This window comes from Jaculus jaculus, chromosome 3, assembly GCF_020740685.1.
Source record: "Jaculus jaculus isolate mJacJac1 chromosome 3, mJacJac1.mat.Y.cur, whole genome shotgun sequence".
In the NCBI taxonomy this organism is placed as follows: Eukaryota; Metazoa; Chordata; class Mammalia; order Rodentia; family Dipodidae; genus Jaculus; species Jaculus jaculus.
In genome coordinates this window covers 64386833-64406870 of record NC_059104.1, presented here as the reverse complement: position 1 = coordinate 64406870, position 20038 = coordinate 64386833, and positions in this window count along the sequence as shown.

The window sequence follows — 20038 nt, the reverse complement described above, 5'->3', positions numbered from 1 at the left end:
ATGAAGGTTCACCGTGACAGGACAGCAGCGGTGGTGACAGTCAGCAGATGGGTGAGGAAGGCTCACCGTGACAGGACAGCAGCGGTGGTGACAGTCAGCAGATGGGTGAGGAAGGCTCACCGTGACAGGACAGCAGCGGTGGTGACAGTCAGCAGATGGGTGAGGAAGGCTCACCGTGACAGGACAGCAGCGGTGGTGACAGTCAACAGATGGGTGATGAAGGCTCACCATGACAGGACAGCAGCGGTGGAGACAGTCAGCAGATGGGTGATGAAGGCTCACCGTGACAGGACAGCAGCGGTGGTGACAGTCAGCAGATGGGTGATGAAGGTTCACCGTGACAGGACAGCAGCGGTGGTGACAGTCAGCAGATGGGTGATGAAGGTTCACCGTGACAGGACAGCAGCGGTGGTGACAGTCAGCAGATGGGTGAGGAAGGCTCACCGTGACAGGACAGCAGCGGTGGTGACAGTCAGCAGATGGGTGAGGAAGGCTCACCGTGACAGGACAGCAGCGGTGGTGACAGTCAGCAGATGGGTGAGGAAGGCTCACCGTGACAGGACAGCAGCGGTGGTGACAGTCAACAGATGGGTGATGAAGGCTCACCATGACAGGACAGCAGCGGTGGTGACAGTCAGCAGATGGGTGATGAAGGCTCACCGTGACAGGACAGCAGCGGTGGTGACAGTCGACAGATGGGTGAGGAAGGCTCACCGTGACAGGACAGCAGTGGTGGTGACAGTCAGCAGATGGGTGATGAAGGTTCACCGTGACAGGACAGCAGCGGTGGTGACAGTCGACAGATGGGTGAGGAAGGCTCACCGTGACAGGACAGCAGCGGTGGTGACAGTCAGCAGATGGGTGATGAAGGCTCACCGTGACAGGACAGCAGCGGTGGTGACAGTCGACAGATGGGTGAGGAAGGCTCACCGTGACAGGACAGCAGTGGTGGTGACAGTCAGCAGATGGGTGATGAAGGCTCACCGTGACAGGACAGCAGCGGTGGTGACAGTCAACACAGGGGTGATGAAGGCTCACCGTGACAGGACAGCAGTGAGCTCATCACCCATTTGTTGACTAGTACTACTGCTGATGGCCCTGTCATCATTAGTAGTAACAGTTAAAGGTTTTTTTGTCAACAGTTTTGAATATCATTTCTGCCTAGAACTTACTCCAAAAGCCCACAAACTTTTTTGAGAAGGTGTAATGGCAAACTTTGCAAGTTTCCCAAAGTTGGAAAGTTAAGTAAGCTTCTAGGGTCTCAGCAGATATGAGGAAAGAATTTTGCTTCAGTCTAGAATTTTGCCTAACTATGTTTTTCTATTTCTAAGTTCCAATTCCCTGCAATAAATCTCAGTGGTCACCTTGACCCAAAGTCTCTCCCCTTGGAACAAGCCCTCAGGCCCGGGCGGCGGGCGGCTCGCACAGGCTGACGTCAGCACTGGTCAGCTTCCAGGGGGAGACATCATGGCCTGCTGGGGACGTCACACGGCACTTAGCACTTTGTCCCACACAGCTGTGCAGGATTCTAGGTAACAGGGCAGAGGAGATCTGGTAGGGAGGGACAGAAGTCGCCACTCTCAGGTACTGCCTCCTCAAGACTTTTTTCCCCTTCTATCTTTTTCTCTAAATCCTCTATGTTTCAGATGGAAATTTCTATCAAAAATATAAATCAAAGTCTCTTACATACATATTCTGAAATATTTATGGGTGAAATCCAAGCTTTTTCTTCAACATATCTCATAGTTTAGATCCTAAAAATTCTCCAAAGTTCTATGTGTTAAAAGCTTAGTCCCCAAACTGGTGCTACTAGGAAGTGATGAGAGCTTTACGAAGTGGGGCCTGCGGGTGTGGGGGCCGCCCTCCATGAGCTACTGGTCAGGAGCCACAGCGGCCCTCCCACAGCGCAGGCCATTGCCATTGCTCTCAGCTGCTCAGTGAAGCTCGGTGGTCAGTTCCCATTGCTGAAGACACCACACACTTGTTAGGAAAAGCAGACAAAGAAACAAGGGAAGATCCTGCTCAACAGCCAAGAGAAGAGGGCTCTGAGCAGGCAGGTCAAAAAGCCCCCTCCCTTACAGACTAGGGGATACTGGTTCTGGTAGTGGGGGCATTGGAATTCCTCAGTTGCTGGGCAGCCTACCTTGCCTTCGGGGGGCTTGGGTCAGTTCAGGGAAGTGATAATGAGACAGGTGACTCAGGCCATTCCATGAAAGTGATGATGAGTATTGATGGTCCAGGTCATTCCAGGAATGTGACAATTGGGAGAGGTGGTTGGATCACTTTTGGCAAACAAATGAGACGGCCATCAGAGTCCAAAGATGGAGTCATTCTGGTTCTAACAATTCTTTTGTCACAGGACGTGGAAAACTCAAGCTTCCTTGCTGCTGGCTGGCTTTCGTAGCACCAGTGTACAGTGCTGCGCAGTGAAAAGTCATGGGCCGCTCCATCCAGCTGTTGACTGCATGCTGCACGACTGATGTGCCTGGCTATGTGTGCCCCCTGAAACAGGAGTGTTATGGGTGTAACCGAGAGATCTGAACAGAATTAAGGTTCCCTCCAGAGAAACACATGGACACATGGTACTCCAAACCTGGTCAAAAGCCCATAGCTGAGGAGGTCATAGGGGGAAATTTACTACTGTTGTTGTGCTAAATTAGCATGCTGTCAGGCTGCCTTCTAAATATCTATGTTGTTTTTTAAAAATATATGTTTATGCCCCTAGAACAATGCTGTTCTCAGCCTGGATCAGGCATGATTTTTTCAGAGGGCAGGACATCTGGTCAAAGTGTGAGAATAAGTAACTATGGTATGCTCAGGCCTAAATGAGATAGCTGTATCACTCCTCCAAGGCTCAGGGGACTCTTTAAGAGGGTCAGGAAGGAATGTAAGAACAGGAGAATGGGGAGAAGTGCCATGGAATGCTGTCTCTTGAACATATTGTGAACATCGCACTTGTGAACTCACAGCGGCTCTGTGATTTCCTGCACAAGAGTGAGCCTGTCGACACTCTGTCATGGAAGGAGGAGGTGCTTATGAGGGTCACTCCTCCCTGAAGAACTACTGACCGTTAATGGTTGGGGTGGGGACAGTACCTCTTCAGTGCTTCACGGGTAAATTGCCCGTGTTCTAGTGAGTAACCCGTAGCCATGCACATGCAAACAGCCCGACCGAGCCCAGGAAAGCATGCACAAGAAAAGATAAAGCAAAAACATGAGGGCAGGAAGGAGAGGCTTAGTGGGATGGCAATAAGAGAGGAAAATTGAGGGTAAAATACATTAGATACATGTACAAAATAATTAACTTAAAAAAGAGGCGGGGTCTAGTGGGAGGCCACAGATCATGAGAGGTGTGACCCTAAAGGGGATAGTGGGAGCTGAGCCCCTTCATCCGTCACATTCAACCTTCCCCATAATCTCACAGAATGTTTTGGGGACTCTCATTTCTTGGTTGCTCTGTGACCCTTTTATGGTGACCCCCAAATGGGACAAACTCCTATAAGAAGTTGGAGAGTTCAGGAAGCTCCTGGATCATTTGCATCTGCAAGTGACATTTTCTACCCTGGCTTCCATTCAGACACTGGGGAATTGCTCTGGGGTGAAGCCAGGTTCTAGACACACTTAGGAGCGAGCTTTACTTTTGACCCAACAGAGAAGAAAAGATCGAGAGAGCTCCCTTGGGCCCCAGCTCAGGCAGGGTCAGCCAGACAGCGGCTACTGCAGGGCCCTGCTGGCTTCATTTCCAACAGCTCCATTAACACTTGGCAAGTTTCACTCACCTGCAGCATTCGTCATCGGCCACTGTTGACACTAATCACTGTACATGTGCTCAGGCCTTTCTGTGTTCTTGGGATCTCTGATGCAGTGTTTCAATGGCAGGGACATGGTTTCCTTGCCCTACCCTTGCCTTTCCTTGCCAAATCCTCCCACCAAAAGCACCGACCCTTCAAGTTTTACTTCTGGATGTATGCTAAGCACTTAATGTAATTGCCTCGCAGGGAAAAAAAAAAAATAGCTAAAGTATGAAGTCAGCCAGAGCAGAGCCTCCAATCCAGCCAGGCTTCTTCATCATTCCTTTCCAGGGTATGACAGCTATCACGTCATTACTGGGGCTCCCATGGCATGGGGGACATGTAATTTGTCCTACTCCAGAAATGTAGCCAATGACTTGACTCTTGAGCCCCCTCTCCCATGGCACCCAGCTCTGCACCCCACACTTCCACACCGGCCCTTCTCCAGGGCATGCTCTCTTTGATTGGCAGCTTGCTCTGCACTTCTCCATGACTCTCCATAGAGAAACCATAAACAAGTGCTCTCTTCCCTGGTGCCAGCTTGCACCTTGGTCCTGTCCCGCTGGCATTTACATGTGGTAATTGCCCAGAGAGTCAGTTCCTGAGCCTATGTGCCTGCTCACCTTCCCACCCTCTGGTGTGGTGTTCCTCGAGAAGATACTTCTTCCAGTTCCCCAAGCCACATCCTCCTTCTCCCCTACAAGCCTTAGGGTAACAAAAGAGGAGACTGATGGTTTGCTGCTGCTGCCTTGCCCTGTTGTATTGGAAGGTGGGTCTAAGATGAGGCAAAAATATTCAAGAAAAGTCAAGTCTGTACCTAAAGTAATATATAAGCTAATAACCTCCAATCTTGTACTTGGAGTAACAGTTGACAACTAAACATTGTGGTATTTAAGCTGCTTTCCCCAGCTCTGATGTAAATGTGTTCCCCCAAATTCATATGCTGGAAGCTTAATTCCCATCCTAACGTGTTGAAAGTTGGGTCCTTGGAGAGTGATGGCATGGTGGTCGGCATGACCTTCATGGATGGACGGAGGCTGCTGTCTGGGAGGGGGGTAGTTAGGAGAGAGTGGGTTTCTTAGAACTGGGGGAGTTCAGCCCCACCCTCTTTGTCTGCTCTGTTCAATCTCCATCTGGTATTTTCCACCATGTATATGGTGAGGAGGTCTTCCCAGTTGCCAGCTTCTACCTAGATCGGACTGGCTTTCCCAGTTTCTACAGCCTTGAGCCAAACAGACTTCTACTATACATATACACAGTCTGCGGTCTTGCCCTAACAAGGCAGATGAAGTGTTCATGGATGGAGACTGATCAAGGCTTCTGTTAGGGAGATGTAGGCAGGAGGAGGGTTAAAAGAAGGACACACCAAAACAGAAGGGCTACTAGATAGAGGAGGAGGAGGTTTACTGGGAAAACGGTTACGGAGGAGAAACAAAATCATGACCAAATTACAGTATGTTCATGTATGAACATTCTCAATAAAAAAGAAGTAAACAGTTGACTGAGGTGGGACTTTTCTCTTGCCCAGGTGAACTCCCCCAACCCTGCTTGTATAGCTGCCACTGAGTTTCTCATAGTCCTATAACTAACCCAATAAATGCATTGGCTCACTCATTACAACAATAATAAGAGGCAGGCAGAGGGAAAATGAAGACAAAAGAGGAGCAGTCTTTCCCCCGACCCCTTGGCTGCATCATGTTCTGCTCATTTCCTGGCCCTGTGGAATATTCTGGTTCTGGGTGTGCCCCAGATCTCAAATTTGAAAGCCCAACAGAGCAGAGGCAGGAGGGACGTTCATATCACTCCTGTGGTACACATGATGCAGTGCCCACTAGGCAATGGTATTGTTATTTTTCCCTAGCAACTTGTTGACTTGGTAGAGAAAAGTCAGCACACACACGTTGCTTTCCCCTTTGACGTTTTTCTCATTGGCTTCAGTTTTGCCCTGAGCCAATTCCTAGGGGTGCACACACACACTCACTCACACATCTAATGTGCCAAATCCCTACCATTGTGATGTCTTCTCCTGTTACCTTAAAACCTGAGCATTGCCATTTCCTTTCTCCATAAGTCATAAGTTAAGACTCTGTTGCAGTTTATGAATAATACTCCACATCAGATAATGCCAAAAAGATCAAAAGACTGGCTGGGCATCTCCTCTGCTTTGCTGGGCTGCTGGGCTCAGCTCTTAACTGGGCTGGTTATTCTCTGTCTCTTCAAAGATTGTTGCATAGACTGGCTTTGATCTTTGTCTACATTTCAAATGATGAAAAGTTCAAAATATGTTGAATGGAAATACAAGAGGAGGTGCACAATGAAGACGTAGAGATGCGGTGCTTGGACAGCTCCTCCCTGATCACAGGCTCCAGAGAATGCAGACCTCTAGCCACCCACCCTTTCCCATGCCAGATAAGAGCATTTTCAGATTAGGGAAAAGCAGCAGAGATCATTCTTACCTTCATGGAAGACACAGTGTGGTAAGAGAATATAATTTAAAATAATAAGTTAGATCATAATTACACGAACAATAAATGCTAGGAAGAAAAGACATCAGGTTCTGTGAAGATATACTAAACTGTCTTCTATTACTGTAACACAAGACCTGAGTCTGGGTTATTTATAAAGAAGGTTTTGCTCCCAGTTCTGGAAGGCAGAAGTTTGAACAGCATTATGCTAGTTCTGGCAAGGGCTTTGGCTGTATCACCTATTGACAAATGTTTCCATGGGGCAGCAAGTGCTACAGGAAAAAGTCATAGGTTGGAACCATGATTCGTGTTCATTTATAAAAACCTTGCTTGAGAACTAAACAGAGGCTCATGAGACGTACTTTAATCCCCTCCTAAGGCAGCAACACACTGACCCCTGCCCTGGGCATCACCTGCTAACATCTTGTGCTAGGGACCAATGGAGTACTGTACATCACACAAAATCTACACAGAAATTAAAAATGGGGGAGGGGGTGACAGAAATGGATGTGAGGAGGAGAAGACATCCTCCCGAAGGGGCCAAGGCAAACATGATGGGTGGGGTTGCGTGGTATAGTGGTCCGAGTATCTCTGGAAGAAGTTAACTCTTCAGTGTCTCTTGGGAGTTTCCATTAGCAAACATGGTCAGCCCGAGCTACCAATAGCAATCACTATGACAACACTAAAACTATTTAAATGTTTACTTATGTGTCAGGCACTATTCCAGGTGTCAAATGTCACCATCTTCACTTTAGTTCCTGCATACTCTAAATAGTAGCTCCCCAACTCCCAGCTCCTTTACTCTGCCTTTTATTTTCTCTGTAGTTCTTACCAACATCTGACATTTGAAGTATCCTGGTGATGTGTTTATTGTTGGGCTTCCTGATTAGAATGTAACCTCTGGGAGCCAGTCCCTAGACATTTAGCCCATCTAGTGCTGGAAAATGCTACACGAGCTACTGGGAGAAAGTGACCAACAATGGTCTGAGCAACCAGGGGACTAAGCTACTCATAAACAAGCACCCTGACATGATGTACATGCCAGTGCAATAGTGACACACAGCCTTGGTGGGTAACAAATAGCTTTATTATTGGCTAGATCTGCTCAGTGTAAAGGAGCCCATATCTAGAACAGGGGACCAGATCAGAATCCTATGGAGACAAAGATTACACTCTCCAGTGTCAAGCTCTCACTAGTCTTTGGCCAAAAGAGCGGTTACATACATCAAATTCTCCCCAAATTAAAAAAGCTTATCCCATTTAAACTATGCTGACTTCACTGTCCACTGGAGAATCTGTTCTTTTTCAGAAGGTAGTGAGACCAGAAGAGATAAACTACCCCTCACACTTCAGCCAAGGCACGGTTGAAATCACAGAGGTATGGGGAGAAGAGCAAGAGTGCTGCTTCCATGCTGAACATGACGATCATTGCCAGGGTGAAGGAGACAGACCCTGAGGATACTCAACATCTACCAAAGCAGAGATCCAGAGGCTCCTAAAAGCTCATTGCTGAAGCAGACTTAAAACACACCCACCCAGCACTCGGGAGGCAGGGGTAGGAGGATCACCATGAGTTCAAGGCCACCCTGAGATAGTGAATTCAGGTAAGTCTGGTCAACAGCGAGATCCAACCATTAAAAAAAAAAAAAAAGATTGTAAGAGCCACAGGCTGAGACATCATGCCCAGAAGCATTACTTTCCTCCAAAACTGACTGCTGCTCCCACAATGCATAACTCACAATCCCATGGGGAATACTTGCCATCCCACTGAGGAGGGTCCCCAGTGGAGTGGGGGCAGGGATGAGGGCAAAAAAGGTACCCACACATGATATATCCATACAAAACATTTTGTTAGCAATAACAAATAAATCAAAAACTATCATTAATGTTATATAAAAAGAATAATAGTAGCTAGTAACCTGATTTCAGAATATAGAAATAAATCCTATACGGTAGGAGAAAGTGAATTGAGGAATACTTAGTAAGGTTTCACTTAAATAATGGAAGATCTCCTGAGAAGGGGAGATATGTTTGAGTATATCCTTACCTCTTGACTCTAACAACAAAGTTAAGACAAAACATTAACTGTACGACTCTCAATCCACCAAAAAAAAAAAAAAGTGCAGCTTCTTGTTTGTTAAGTGCTCCTTTCCCTGGAACTGAACTGAACTGTGTGGTATACACTTGGTTTTCAAGAAATGCACACTTGTCAAATGAACATAGATATTACATGTTTAATCCTCACAACATCCTTATTAAACAGGTACTACCTTCTCTATTTTGCAGATGAGCAAATTGGCACAGGCAGGTTCAGTAAGTTACCTAAAGTCACACCTCCAGTGATGTGGAGGACTAAGACTTCAAGCTCAGGCAGATTGACTCTGGAGCCTTGCATGGCAGAACAGCTGTGGAGAGAACGCCAGCTTGACTCACAGCTTTGAGTTGGTCAAATGGCATTCTGTTCAAATGCTTCAGAGAAGGCACCCCATTCCATATATGCTGCTTTTATTAAGTAGGGATCAACAAGCGGTTGGTACGAGACTATCTCAATGACAGGAAGCCACTGCAGGCCAGGGAATGTGCAGTTCAGATAAGATAAGAAAGTCCATAGTCATAAAACACTTTTAGATCCTATAATATAATCCATGGCCAGTGTTGCTAGAATATTCCTTACAACTGACACCTCAGTTACTCAGTCTTGTTACTGGGGATATGAGATATGGAATATAGAAATATGGCTTAAACATTCAGCTTTTTCAGTTGAATTAGAAGCTAAAAAGTTGTGTGTGTTTAAAATCCAGGTGCTTAAAGAAGGCCACAAGCTCTTCGACCCCACGAATGCAGAAGTAGTTCAGACTGTGTCCCACCATGTCTGCCATGTGATGTCAGCCTGTGGCACTCACACTTGCTCCTGAGGACACTGTGATATGCTTTCCTTTGTGGGTGTCTGTGTGTGTCGGGGGGGGGGGGCACGAGAGCAGTGCACATGACCCGTGTACATGCGTGTAGAAGTCAGTCAGAGGAGGATGCTGGGTTTCTTCTCGATTGTTCTTCCTCCTTATTCCCTCACGTAGGGTCTCTTATGGAACTTCCTGCTTTTTGATTACACTGGCTGTCCAGCCCAAGTGATCCCCTTCTCACCTCCCGCCTCGGCCCTGGGGCTGTGGGTAAGCAAGGCAACAGTAGGCTTTTTACATGGGCTCCGAGGATTGAACTCAGGTCCTCTGGCCTGCACAGCAAGCCCTAACCCTCTGAGCCATCTCCCCAGCCCCAGTTCTTTCCTTTTCAGTTGATGGCTTTCGGCCTGTCAATGGTTTGCATTTTTCTTCATAAGAACTGTGGTGTCTTGGTGCGCCTGAGCAACTGTCAATGGAAGAGCCTTGCTTTGGAACTCAGAAACTTCAGCCTTCCCTCCCACCCACACACTGCTGAGTCATCCACGGTCCGTAACCTCTTTTCCTGAGGAAACTATTTAGGTGGTTTGCCATTTATTTTGTCACTTCTGTGACAACTCACCATGCCAGGATTGGTAGCCAATTCCTTATCCTTTCCACAAGTCGCTCTTGATACTCGTTCTGGGTTGAACTCTGTTTTCTTCCTGTCTTTGGTCCTTTTTTTTTATCCTACATAGAGCTTACTTTCTGCACGGATATAGATTTACAATAAATATTTACAAAAGGCACTGGCTATTGTGCAAACTCATTCATCTCAACCCTAGAGACCTGTACATTTTGTGTGTGTGTGCAAATTATACCTCAATAAAACATAAATATGTTTTCTTGTCTTTTTTGAGATAGGATTTCATTTTGTAGCACAGGTTGGCCTTGAACTTACTATCTAGCCCAAACTGTATTTAAACACACAGCAATCCTCCTGTCTCAGCCTTCTAAGTGTTAAGTTTACAGACATGCACCGCCCCACCTGCTGTTGTGGGGTTTTGTTGGTGGTGGGGGTGTTTATAAGTTTCAGTCATTTAAGAAGAGTTTAAGCGTATTTTGAGTGATTTCTATCGATCACTTCTCCCAATGACATTTAGTTGATATTATCATGCAAGTGAAAGAAAACTAGGCATTGGTTGTGATGAGAAATGTCATAAGTGGGGGTTGGGGAGGTGGCACACGTCGGTGGAGAGCCTGCCTCACAAGTACATGAGCTTGGATGCCTGGCTCCCATGTACAAGTTTCAGGGGCCGTTCAAGTACCTGTAGTCCCAGCGCTGGGGAGGAAGAGACCCAAGGAGCCCTGCGGCTCTCTGACTAGGTAGCCCAGTTTAGTCTCCAGGCCAATGAGAGATTCTGTCTCAAAAGGAGGTGGACAAGGTCCCCAAGGATAGCACCTAAGTTTGACCTCTGACCTCCACATGCCCATGTGTAAGCACTCGTATATACATACATGCATACACAACATGTAATAAGCAATCATTTTTTTACAGTTACAAGTGTGTAGGCTTGAACATTAGTCAGTCTTCCACATATAATTAGAGCCATTGAAAGCAAGAGAGTTGCTCATGTAGTTGCCACCCTGGTGTTAGCAGACAAAAATTAATTAAGGGACTACTTAGTGTTCACTGTGTTGGTTACTTTGTCTCAAAGATGTGGCAAAGTTCTGACAGAAGCAACTTAAGGAAGGGAAGGTTCATTCTGGCTCCTGGTTTGGGAGGACACAGTCCATCGTGGAAGGGAAGGCATGATGGCGGGAGCATGTGTGGCCACATTGTGTCTGCAGGCAGGAGCAGAGATAGATGAACTCAGTTAAGCCTCTCTGGAAATGCCCTCACAGATGAGTGTTCCTCCTAGGTGATGCTAAAGAGAATCAAGTTGATGATCAAGGTTAAACATCACATTACTGAACCATGTCAAATTCTGTGGGCATAAATGAAGGAAGAGACAAGCCTCCTGGCTTCACAGAACTTATAGACAAGTGCAGGAGGGACGATAAGCACATGTGTACTCATGATACAAGGTATCACTCTAGCTGTTGTAGTCAGCTTCACGTTGTTGGGATGAACATCCAAACCACACACTGTTATGGAAGGAAGGGATTTATCTCAAATTTACAGATCGAGGGAAAGTTCCATCAAATGGTGTAAGACGCTGGCTCCCATTCATAAATCCAAGCAGAGAGAGACACCACCAAAGAGCCAGTACCACAAGCCAGCACAGCCAGAGCTCTAGACCTCTCTGCATAACTTCAGGCTGGAATTCAAACCCTTCCCAGGGCCATGCTCCCCTCCAGCAGGAGTCTGCCTGCTAGGGGCTGAACTCAGCTGCGAACTCAGCTTTACTGAAACACCTGAGTCTATGGGACATACATTCAAACTCCCACACCTGGTCACAGGGAAACAGAAAGATTCAAATACAAGTAAAATAAACATTAGTTCAGCTAGGAGAGTGTTACTATAATAAAATACCTGATATAACTATCTTACATAAATAAAAATATGCATCTTTGTTTTTGCTATTCATTATGTTGCCCAGGGAATGGCGCATCAAGTCTGGGTCAGAAATTGTGTTTGCAATTCTTTTGCCTGAGCCTCCCAAGTGCTCACGTGCTTGTACCACCAGGACTGATGAAAATGCTTATTTTGCTGAGAATGCAGCACCGTGGTAAAGTGTTTGACTAGCATGTGTGAGCTCTAGCTTTTATCCTCAGCAATGAAATAAAACAAACCTTTTTGTTTTCACTCATAGTTCTGAAGATTAATCAGACCAGTTGCTTTGGACTACGGATTGCAGTTGTGGAGAGCATATGGTCAAGTGAATTGCTCACTCATCATCCAGAAAAAAAAAGGTGAAGAAGCTGGGGTCCCACAATCCCCATAAGGCCACAATGACCAAAAGACCTCTCATAAAGCCCCACTTTCTGAAGGTTCTACTACTTCCCAGTAACACCACTCAGGGTACCATGCTTCCAACACGGGTCTCTGGGTGATTCCCATCCAGATCATAGAAGAAATGGGAGCATTGGAATGAAACCTTGAATATGAACGATTTGGAAGAAGGGCTTTACAAGCAGATGAACGACAAAAGCAAAGCACAGGAATAGGACCCCATGAGAATCAAAGGAAAGTGTAAAGCACTATCTAGTCATGAAGTACTTACTTGTTGCCTCTACTTTATTCACTTTCCTCAGTAGTTATAGCCCTTTAGGTAGACAGTATAGAAAATCAGTGATAAGGCCAGCTTGCCATCTTCTGGAATTTGGAGTAGGCACAATTAACTATGTCATGTCCTAGTCTCAAAGGAGGAGTGTTAATTCATTTTCTTGTTGCTAAACAAAACACCTGAAAAAAAGCAACCTAAGGAAGGGAGGGTTTATTTTGGCTCACAGTTTGAGTAGACTGTCCATCATGGTGGGGAAGGTGAGGGAATTGGCCACATTATGTCTGCAGTCAGGAAGCAGAGCCCTGAATACTTAGCATGTGTCTTTTTACCTTGCTTGTTTTATTTAGAACCTTCCTCATAGATATGCCCAAAGATGTGTCTCTGGGGTGATTCTAGACCCAACCAAGGAGATCATGGAGATTAACCATCACAGCAGGTGATGGGACATCAAGTCCAACCCAGAGGAGTAAGCATCAAACAAAGGCATTGACAATTCTTTCTGCATCTCCCAACATTTGTTCCACTTCCCTCCGTTTGGCCTTGTCCACCGCCTTATCATCTCTTTTCCCTGGATCAAGTCCTGATGTTGACTTCTAGCTATGTGAGTAGAAGCATCTTCCTTTGATCTACATAACTTTTAAATTTTACATAATACTATGAGTGGATGTTGTTTGTACTTCAAAGGTTCGTGGGCTGGAGGCTTGATCCCTGATGTGGCAGTGCTGAGAGCTGGTGAGTCTTTAAGAAACGAGGCTCACTGGAAGGAAACTAGGTCATGGCAACACAGCCCTAATGAAGGGATTAATGTGGTTTGCACAAGAGTGGAGCAGCTCCCTTGAGGAAAGGTTGTTAAAAAGAGAACCTGGCACTTTTGCACTCTCCTGTTCCTTGCTTGTCCTGAGTCCATCCACGTAGGTCACTGCCCTCTCTGCTTCTCTACAGTGTCATGACAGTGCAGGATTTCTGTCATTAGATGTTAGTGCGGTGGATGCTATTTGGTTTTGCCAGCCACTAGAACTGTGAGCCATGTAAGCCTCTTTTTTGTAAAGAACCCAGTATTTTGTTACAGCATCACAAAATAGACTAGGATGCAAAATGGACAAATTGGAGTAAATGAGTAGTATTCACTTTATATACTTGCTGGAAGACCAGATAAAATAATACACCTTCTGTTCAACACTTGAAATGTTATCTATGGTTTTCGTTTACTGAAAGGGTCACCAAGCTGTGGCTTAGGTATCAAATCCAACTACATCCATTCACTTACGCATTCTTTTGTGCATTTTTTAGAAATTTGTGTGTATATGGGGGGTGCACACATACCACACATGCACCACTTTGCATCCATCGAGCTGTACATGGGTGCTGAAGACTCAAACATGGGCCAACAAGCTTCACAAGCCAGTGCCTTTAACCACTGAGCCATCTCCATACCACATATGTATTTCCTTATTAGTTTTCTTCTGCTAATGCAAAGCTAAAGAGTTGTGACACAGGCTATATGTGTCTAAAATATTATCTTGCCTTCTACTGAACATGTTTTCTGCCCTCTGATCTAGAGAGAAAAGGACAGAAAAACCTACCTGTTTTGCATTCACAATCTATTAGAGGATTTTTTTCTTGAGGCCTACCAATGATATTACCTACTTTTTGTTGGCTCTTCTGATGCATAGAACATGGACTGGAGAAATCCTCATAGTCCTGCAGCTCACTACTATGGAGTCCCCTGTATGTGATCTATTATATTTGACTAGATCCCAGCACTAATAGATAGGACTGCATAGCAATGGTGGTGGATAAAAATTATAGCTTTGGGGCTGGAGAGATGGCTTAGTGGTTAAGTGCTTGCCTGTGAAGCCTGAGGACCCTGGTTCGAGGCTCAATTCCCCAGGACCCATGTTAGCCAGATGCACAAGGGGGCACACACATCTGGAGTTCGTGTGCAGTGGCTGAAGGCTTGCCCATTCTCTCTTGCTCTCTCTCCCTGTTGCTTTCAAATAAATAAATAAATAAATAAAAATAAACATTTTGGCTTTGATTAATTATGCCATAATCTCAAGTGAAAACTGCAAAATTTCCAGAAACAAATGAAATTAATATGATTCTGGGTGATGGAACTACCATGACCTGTCACTGAGCAGAGGAAAGCAATAATGTGAAAGAGAAGGCAAACCATGAAGTGTGACAGTCCCATGGACTTTTTTGTTTGTTTGTTTGTTTTTCAAGGTAGGGTTTCACTCTCACCCAGACTGACCTGGAATTTACATTGCAGTCCCAGGCTGGCCTCAAACTCACAGTGATCCTCTTACCCTCTCTCCATGCCTGGTACCCAGGGACTTTTAATGTGGTGCTTATATTAAGAGCCTGGTTAGAGTTCATTAAAATCCACTTAAGCATCTTTCTTTTCAAGATCTCTAGCAGTAATGCTTTGACAAGAGGTATAGAAAGTAAGGTAGATTGCAAGTAAGCATTGGACAATATTTTTAGAACATTTTTGCATATTGAGAAAGGCATTGAAATGACATTCAGACAATACTGTGGTGATCTAGAGGAAAATCAAGAGGGATCACACCATCGCCCTGAGCCCTAGTTTCCTGGCATAGATAATCATCTCTTTGTTAACTGCAAATGGTATTGTAGGGAAACAAAAATGGTCATATGTTCATGTTGGTTACTTTTGTCATCACTGTGATAAATTATCTGATTAAAGCAACTCCAGGGAGGAGAGGATTATTTTGGCTCATGCTGTAAGAGTACACAATCAGTTACGGTTGGGAAAACATGGCAGCCAGAACAGATCCTGGCTGTGTCATGGGGAACACAGGCGGCTGCTTGAATCTCAGACAGAGTCAGCAGGTAAAGAAAGGAGAACGCTGGCACTCTGCTAGCTTTCTTCTTTCCCACTTTTATCATGTCTAGGTCTCCCAACCCATGTGTTGCAGTCAGGTTCACATTGCTGGCAGAAATTATCCAACCAAGAGGGGAAGCTCCGTGATGGCAGAGGAAAGTGATGGCATGAGCAGAGAGTGGACATTACCACCTGGCCAACATCAGGTGGACAACAGGAACAGGAGACTATGCCAATCACTAGCAAGGGGATACTGGCTATAATACCCATAAGCCCAACCCCAACAATATACTGCCTTCAGGAGGCATTAATTCCCAAATCTCCATCAGCTTGGAGCCTAGCATTCAGAACACCTAAGTTTATGGGGGGCACCTATATCAAACCATCATGTCCTGCCCCTGACCTCCATAAACTGATAACTATACATAATGTAAGATTGTAATGCATCAACCCAACTTTAAAAGGCTCCATAGCTTTCATCACTCTCAATGATGTTCAAACATCCTCATAGTCCAAGGTCTTTTAAGTGAGCCATAATACCAAACAAAAACAAAAACAAAAACAAAAAACAAAAAATGAAAAACTCATAATGACACAGAATAAACACACTGCAAATGATGGCATTGGGTATAGCAAAGAAATATTCAACTAATATAAGATTTTAAAAGGGCAAACGCCAAAATTTATAAGTCCAAGTCCAGCAACTTTAGTCAGTGACAAATCTTGAAGTCTGATCATTCTAACCAGCAATAAGACTCTGGAGTTCCAATTCTGCCCCTCCAGCTAGACTACTCACAGTCCTGGAAAACTTCATCCAGGACTGGCAGCATTCCTTAGCAGTCATCTTGTGGTCCCAGCATCTCTACTGGGTCTCCACTGCAATCCATGATTCATCCTCGTAGCTCCATTGGCTTTCCATGCAGGCACCCTACAAACCTGCTTCACATTGCCCATGGCTGTGTACAAAACACAAGACTATGTTGTGAATTCAATAACCTTCTCTTTCCTGCATTTCTTATACTCCAATACTCCACACTACCAGGTGGGGTGTCAACTTGTTAATCCAGGGGGGAATAAAGCAGACTTTGAAGAACAGGACACTCCTTGAGAATTCAGGCCCCTTCAAAAGACCGCATTCTTTCTGTTGTCCCAATGCAGATCAGCTGGCCCAATCTCAATGGTTGTAATCTCTCATATAATTGCAGCTGGACAGGCAGAAATTTCAGCCCAAAGATTTCTTTCTGTGCCATATCCCTCTGCTCACATCAGTCTGTTTCTATACAAAGCAACCCTGCACAAATTCTTGGGACATGGGCATAACAGCAAGCCTCTCATACAAACTGCTTCTAAGCCTAGCCCAGGCAAAGCTCTTTCTCATCCTCACAAGCCAAACCTCACAGTCCATAGTTACTATTGCATTCAGGCCTTTCAACTTTGACCAGAATAGTCCATCAAGCTTTACTTACAGCTCTCAAATCTCAAATCTCCATCAGCTGAGGACTTAGCATTCAGAACACCTAAGTTTATGAGGGACACCCGAATCAAATCACCACACCATGTGATGATGACACTCACATTCAGGGTGTGCTTTTCACCTCAGCTAATCCTTTCTAGAAACACCCTCATGGATATACCCAGAAGCATTCCAAGCTATCTCCTAGGTAATTCCAAATTCAGTCAACAATGAAGTCTCCCTATCACAATGTGTGTCTCTCTGATGGGGTGCCTGTAAGGGAAGCAATTATGAGCTTGCTTGGGAATGTTAAATTCTATGAGAAAATATTACAGAAAGAGCTCCAGTTGTTACAATTTTTTGTCCTTACTCACTAGACTGTCTGGATAGGTTCAGCCAATTTAACCAAGAGAAAGTTGTTGCTCTAGAACCTCATCCCTCATCTTGGCAATACATGAAACTTGCATTCTTTAATTTTGAATGTGGCCATTCCTAAAATTATTGGCCTGGGAAAGTGTGTCTTGCTAGTGAAAAGAGGTTTTCCCTGATTATATGAGAGACAATGTTCGAGACAGGGAAGATGGTTCAATTGGTATAGTGCTTGTAAGGCAAGCATGAGTACCTGAGTTTGGAGTCTAGAACCCACATAAAAGCTAATCATTGTATGCCTATAATTCCAGCACTGGGGATGTGGAGACAGGAAGATCCCCACAGCTTGCTGGTCGGTCTTCTAGCTCAACTGGTGAACTCTGTGTTTAGCAAAGACATGTTTCATAAAAACAAAGTGAAGAGTGACTGGGAAAGACACCGGTCATCTACCTCTGGCTTCCATATGCATGCATACACACCCACACATGCATTTGCACACACACACACACACACACACACACACACACACACACACACACCCCAACATATATATGAATATGAATATAGACATTCACATACAAATAACACAAAATAAATATTCATTCATTTAAAATATCAACATTATTTGCTGTTACAATATTCTAAGCATTGTGGTAAGTGTTGGGCCAGAAAGAATGGACAGTATTGTCCTTGGTGACCTCAGATCCAGTGTTGAAATGGTCTTTGAATAGTCTAGCCTGATGACAGATGGTTCCATTTTATTATAGTTGGCCATGGTGGTAGTCTTTAAATTTTTCCTCCTACCCAGCTCAATAACTCTTCCTCCCAGACACAATGTCCCTCTTCCTACTTCCTAGCTCCTGTTTGAATTTCAGTCACACCAAAGTGTAAATAAGTTTACAGGTTGTTCTTCCTGGGATTTGCATTGTAACTAAGTTCAGTGTTCTCTCAATAACACTTTTCCTGCTAAACTTGGATTTGGTCTTAGAACCCATCTGTCATTACAATCAAGGTTGACAGTTATGTCGAAAACTGCTTATCATGGTGTAAACCAGGTTGGCATTTTAGGGGCTGGATGGCAGGGTTTTGTTTTGTTTTTTAAAGGAAGGTTGGAATGGAAGTTTCAAGATGTTCTTTGCCTAAAGTCCTGCAAAGTTAGATGACATAAATAGTTCACTCCTGTTACTTACAAGGTCTCAACTTAGTAAAACACACAGCCCAAGGAAATGTTATGTACCAAAAAAAGGAAAAAAATCTTCACTAAAGTTGAAGGCCTTATAAAAGCCAGGAGGACAGTGTGTGTCAGTGTAGAGGCACAGCCACTGGGAACATCCAGATGACAGACAGAATCTGCAGAGGAGCATCCTGAAGCAGCATCCCTGACATGCTTTCACATTCCCAAAACTGTTCCAGAAAGTTCTACCACCGTAGACGCCTTGTTTGACAAGGGCTAGAGTCCAAATAACACAAATGAACATATTCATTATTTTTTAGGTGAGGAGCTTTAATTCTTTATTTGTTATACTTTTTATTGACAATTGCCAGAACTACAGACAACAAACCATGATAATTACTCCCTTTCCCCACTTTCCCCTTCATAAATCTATTTCCTCTACATCCCTTTCCCCTCTCAATTAGTCTCTCTTTTATTTTAATGTCATCATCTTTTCCTCCTATTATGAGGGTCCTATGTAGGTAGTACCAGGAATTTGTGAGGTCATAGATATCCAGGCCATTTTGTGTCTGGAAGACTACATTGTAAGTAGTTCTGCCCTTCCTCTGGCTCTTACATTCTTTCTGCCACCTCTACCACAATGGACACTGAGCCTTGGAAGGTGTGATAGAGATGGTTCAGCACAGAATATTCCTCATCACTTCTTCTCAGCACTATAGTACCTTTTGAGTCATCTCCCCAGAGGTCACCACCATGTGAAAAGAGAAGCTTCTCTAAGCAAAAGTGAGAGTAGCATTAATATATGAGTATGAACATTAAGAGAAGTGCTTACTGGGCAGTTTGGTGAGCACGATACATACATTTAGCCAGACAACAGCAGGCGTTACACCCCTGGGGCTCATGACTACCCCTTCATAGGTTTTCAGTATCAGGCATGTATTCCCTCCCATGGAGTGGGCCTCCAGTCCAATTAGAGGGTAGTTGGTTTCCCCCATAACAGACATGCTACTATTGTACCCATTGGCCTATTTGGCCTGGGTGACTGAACTTAAGGCATGCAGTGTCCAGTGTTGTTTACCTTCCCTGATGATTCTGTCTCTCCCACAAAGCTGCATGCGGTGAAAACTTTTTTAAGCTTTCTGCCAGTTGGTCTACATGGAGGTTTTCAGCACAGCCCCAGCTTGATTTCTCAGTGACCTTGCAGCCCAAGTATGTGGAGTCTTTAGCAATAGAACACATTCATAATAGCTGCAGTTATATTGCCAATGACTCATTTTGTGATTTAAGAACTATTCTTACTTACATTTAGCAGTATTCAAATATGGAAATATTCGTTAAACTTGAGTACTTGCTTTCTTGTACCAGATGCTAAAAATTTCAAATGCGTGTTAAGTGTAATGCTATGCTATGGTGACTAATAAGAGCAGGGGAGCATGGTGGAGAAAACGCTTTATTGATGTAGACCACTTAAATGTAACTGTCCCCACCATGATGAGTATGCACACTGCTTCTTCCTGACAGGGAAATGGGAGGTGTGAGGAGTTAGAACCATCTGTGATTCAACTCCTGTCTTTCATGAAAGTTTAAAAAGTATATTTTTAGGACTGGAAAGATGGCTTAGTGGTTAAGACACTTGCCTGCAGAGCATAAGAGATACAGGTTCAATTATTCTCCAGGTCCCACATAAGCCAGATGCACAAGGTTTGTGTGCAGTGGTTAGAGGCCCTGGTGTGTCCATTCTCTCTCTTTCTTTTTCTCTTTCCCCTTGTCTCAAAAATAAATAAATAAATAAATAAATATTTTTATTCATTTATTTACATGCGGAGAGAGACAGAC